Below are 5,000 nucleotides of genomic sequence, written 5' to 3'. Positions count from 1 at the left end.
TTCGGGGAGGCGTCAGGCTCCGCCTCCGCCGCCGTCGCCGCATATTTACAAGGTTTCTGGACGCTGCCACGCCTCTCAAGGAAGCCTCAGATCGAGCAGACGCAAGAGCGAACATTTCGCATCACTGCATCTCTTCACAGAACGGTCCCACGGAGATGATTGTATTACACACGCACACGCACACGCACACAGTCGCCTAAATACGGAACACCGTATTGGTACGAGTTAGCTAAGAACGTTTCTTCCACATAAGATTATCGGATTTCGGGTCACGGCACTACTGGCAACCGAGACGGCGAAGAAAGCCTACTCTCTCCCCTGAAGATGTAACACTTGTTGAATCGGAACGTTGACAACGGCGCGCTGCACTGAACACAACAGAACACTAAGGCAGCGCGGGTGCCCGACTTCGCAGCGAGTTGGCACCCACAGAGCAAGAGACGAGGGTGCCTCCGCCTTCTCCTCTACTATTGATACCCGCGATGATGGCACTCCGGACCTGCTCAGACTTCAGTGCCACTGCCCGGCCCTGGCCCTGGCTCGCCTCCTCCTGCTCCTCCTCCTCTTCCTCCTCCTCCTCCTCCTCCCTGCCCACCGCTTTCGCCACCACTTGTGGCCCTACCATCACCAATGCCCCAACACCAGATTTCCTCAAGCTGTGTTCCAGCACTACCACCACTATCATCAACGCTGCCACCATCACTGCCACCACCACCACCATCGCAGCCACTTATGACACCGTATTGAGGTGGCCCTGGCAAGAATTTCATTACAATAAAAAAAAAAAGAGGGAAAAGTCTTGCCAACCGACATGATCATCTCGATGCACTTGGCCACAATCATTCACAGGAACCCAGGGCTGAGGAGGAACTCTGTACGTTCTTCGGCTATCCATAACAAGAGGTGGGGAGGGTGGCGTGGGTGAGAAGAGGAAGGGGAAGGGGAAGGGGAAGGGGGAGAAGAAAGTGGAGGAGGAAGAAGAAAAGGAAAAGGAATAGGGGGGAGGAGGAGGAGGAAGAGGAGGAAGAAGAGGAGTAGGAGGAAGAGGAGAAAGAGGAGGTGGAGGAGGAAGAGGAGGAAGAGAAGGAGGTGGGGGTGGAAGAGAAAGAGGAGGAGGAGGAAAAGGAGAAAGATAAGAAGGAAGAGGAAGAGGAAGAGGTGGAGGAAGAAGAAGAGGAGGAGGACGAGGAAGAGGATGATGATGATGAGGAGAAGGAGAAAGAGGAGGAGGAGGAAGAGGTGAAGGAAGAAGATGAGGAGGAGGAGGAGAAGGAGGAAAAAGAAGAAGATGAGGAGGAAGAGGAGGAGCAGGAGGGAGGAGGGAGGAGGGAGGAGGGAGGAGGGAATGTTATGGCCGAGGGCCAGAACAGGAATAGTTAGTGTTGTGTAGTGTGGCCCAGTTGTATGTAAGAACGCGCGACCTGAGAACGATGCCATGCTGCTGCTGCTGTCTGGGGGTTGTGGTGGCACAGAGGCTAGCGTGCTCAGCTCACCTCGTGATGGTTGTGGGTTTGAGTCCTCTTATCGCCCTTGAAGCCTCTCCCCGAGTAATTTCTCTGAGGGATCAATGTTGAGATCGTTGTCGTAGGTTTCGGGAAAGGGTTGGGAGAAAGGAAGGACATTGTTACAAGGTTGTCTAACGTTTATTACACCCTTCACGAGAACAACCCCGATACTGTCGCCGGAGTGAGATGACCGCTGGGTAGAGATGTCCTGATGTTCCCAGCAAGCATGTCACCATCTCTGGACGGACATGTCACTGAGGTAAACGGGCCGTATCACCCCACGACGTGGGAGGAGCGGCGTCAACATGACGGCCAGTCTGACACGCCGTGACCTCTAATGTGTTGTTGACCACATTAAAAGCAAGTACGTATAAACGCACACAGAAATAAACGTACACACACGTACACGCAAACACGTACACGCAAACACGTACTCGCTCACACACACACACACACACACACACACACACACACACACACACACACACACACACACACACACACACACACACACACACATGCACACATATGATACTCATATTTGTATTCTTACCTATACATATACACACACTCCCATACACACTTGTACAATGACCTATATACACGTACACATACATACATACATACATACATACATACATACATACATACATACATACATACATACATACATTACATAAATACATACATACATATAATCACATACACACACATTCACACACGCTCATACATACGTATGTGCCCACTAACCCACTAACAAATATTAAGCCAAGGAACTGAGTGACAGCAATTGAAGGCCAAGGAATATCAATCAGCTCTGGGACGAATGCCTTGCAAAATCAGACGCCGAAAAAAGATCCAAGTGGGAGATGTAAGCAGTGAAGTTGAGCAGGATGATCACTTCAATCAGGGCACGTGGATGCTGGGCAGGCGTAGGAGATGCAACATTCGCATACCGAGATGGAGACATGATAGGACCTTCAAACCACTCCGGCATCAATCGTCTCTTTTGCCTTTCTTCTTGCATGTCCATCGACCAACTCTGCCTGTGGTCCGCGGTAGCTTCTCTCGAAAGTCTCTCCTGTACAGAAGTCTTTACGTGGTACTTTGGTTTCTTAATGTGGGCGAAGAAATCTAATCCTCTCGTTTGCCATCTGCATTATGTCCAATTCCTTTAAGTCTGATCAAACTGTCAATCAGACATTTCTTGGCCCCTTTCCAGGTGGTCTAATCCTTCCTCTTTGATTATGTTCTCTTAAATCTTGTTATGATTATGAGTGATATCGGTTCGTGATCAAATGGGTCCTCCCTATTTCTTGCTCAGACGGGTACTCAGCCACCGAACTTTTAGTTAAATGTGCTTTTTCTCTTCATGTATGTTTTCTTCGTGATTTTTTTGACAGATGAAGTGATTGAGTTGCTTAGGAAGGAGAGTCTTAGTATCTAACCTGAAGCCCAAACCCCAAAATCTCTTTCGGACCTTGATGTCACAAAGGAACACAAAAGAACAAACAACAGCAGACCTACTGGCTCTAACGAGGCTGTTTGTGTTTACTATACTAAGATACAGTTAAGAAAACAGGGCAACTAGGCGATAGAAGATGAACTAACACTACTGCTACCACTATCCTATCCAATTACAATTAAATGCCTTCACAAACGATCAGTCTGTGAAAGACCAAGAATTATAATTTCTTTTTCGTTTCTACATCGATTATATATACTGAGTCATTTCATTCGGCTATATTCGGTCTCCATTGGTCAGATCTTCCTTCAGCCTTGAATCTGTCGACCTATTTGAACTTCCATCTTGTTTTTACGAACAGCGTGAGCAATATGGCTACTCGCAAAACATAATTGAAGAAGCCTTGGTTTGTCTCTCACTTAATTACTATTTCCCTCTCATTCCTTAAACCCCCATATCTTCATCAACTCTTCCTCCTCCTCTTCCTCCTACTCCTCCTCCTGTCTTCGCTTCTGGAGGGCAGGCATGGCTCCTCTATTGCTTTGGTCCCCGGGAGACGCTTTATGGCCTTCACGTAGTCCCTTGTGTGTTTCCCCCCCCCTTCCTCACTCACTCCCCTCTCTTCCCCAGCCCAGTCCCCTTCTCGAGAGCTCCCCACCATTTTTATGATTTCAGTCTAAGCGAGTTTTCGGTTCTTCATCCCAGTTTCAAATTTTGTGTGTGAGGGAGAGCGTGCTAGCCCGCGTGTGCGTATGTATATGAAATGTGTTTCAATTCATCAGGTATCATCGCCATAACCTCTTCAACTCTGTGACAACCCCCAATACCACCACTACTACCCCCCCACCACCACCACCCTCCAAACTCCCCTGGACACCGCAACGTCACCACCAGCCACCTCCCTGACAACAACACCGCGGTGGTGGTGGTCAAATATTTATGACACCACCCGGTCCTTCTAACGTGGTCCGGCTTCCTCACCGAATCTACCATACGTACCCTTCTCCCCTCCCTCCTTTCCCTTCTTCCCCTTTCCCATCCCCTCCTATCACCTCCACAATATATATAATATGTATGTATATATATACATGCATATACACACACACACATACACACACACACACACACACACACACACACACGCACACACACACACACACACACACACACACACACACACACACATATATATATATATATATATATATATATATATATATATATATATATATATATATATATATATATATGTACATGTTGGCCTCCTCGAGTCTCTCGATGTTGATGGCTTAGAATTAAAGTGTATTGAGGTTGATATATATATATATATATATATATATATATATATATATATATATATATGTGTGTGTGTGTGTGTGTGTGTGGGTGTGTGGGTGTGGGGGTGTGGGTGTGTGTATCTATGTATGTTATAAACATAAAAAATACTCCAGTTTTGCCAATTTTCTCATAAAAAAATGCGCTGACACCACGTAAGGCACCGGGGTTGGACGATAACTGCTTCAAATTCCGGGCGAGCGAGAACCAGCAAAGAAAAATCATCCTAGCAACGACTATAATGCAAAGACATAAAAAAGCGCACCCTTCACATGAACGGTTACAGCGCCACAAAAACAACGAGGAATGAAAAAAAGAAAAAATTCACTCGGCACTCTGAAACACATTTGTTCGACGTTCATTCACATTTTTTTTCATTTCTCACAGTAACAAGTGTTCTTCTTTCTTGTTTACATTGCTGTCTTCTTCCTCATGTACATCTGGACAAAAAAAAAAAAAAAGTAGTACTCGTATTCGGTGGTCCAAAAGTTACAAAAAAGTCATAATACGACGAATGATATCTCTGAAGAGTTGGGATGCCTGCATGGGAGATTTCCCTTCTCGTAATAGAGACATGTATCTTCACCGCCTCTCGAAATCACGCGGAAATGACTGTACCTGAACGATGGAGCTGCCTAGTGTAGGCCATATGGTCTCTTGCAGTCTCCTTCATTCTTATGTACTTGTGTTCTTAA

General features: G+C 46.5%; 1 protein-coding gene across 12 annotated transcripts in view; it reads right to left on the bottom strand.

Moving 5' to 3' along the window:
• Window positions 1-5,000, bottom strand: part of LOC143028208 (glutamate receptor-interacting protein 2-like) — a 427,238-nt gene that overhangs the window by 56,235 nt on the left and 366,003 nt on the right. For 5 of the 12 annotated variants that reach the window (XM_076189986.1, XM_076189993.1, XM_076189989.1 and 2 more), the window contains exon 1: window positions 478-526. The exons of 6 other annotated variants lie outside the window; for them this stretch is intronic. The gene's annotated coding sequence lies outside the window, so the exon portion shown is untranslated. Of the gene's footprint in view, window positions 1-430; window positions 452-477; window positions 527-5,000 lie in introns of those variants that run through there. One more of the 12 variants, XM_076189987.1, reaches the window with a different exon arrangement.

This window comes from Oratosquilla oratoria, chromosome 9 (genome assembly GCF_046742065.1).
Source record: "Oratosquilla oratoria isolate Oo_2021 chromosome 9, ASM4674206v1, whole genome shotgun sequence".
In the NCBI taxonomy this organism is placed as follows: Eukaryota; Metazoa; Arthropoda; class Malacostraca; order Stomatopoda; family Squillidae; genus Oratosquilla; species Oratosquilla oratoria.
The sequence above is the reverse complement of the archived record's forward strand: the minus strand, read 5'-3'. Positions and strand labels throughout refer to the sequence as shown.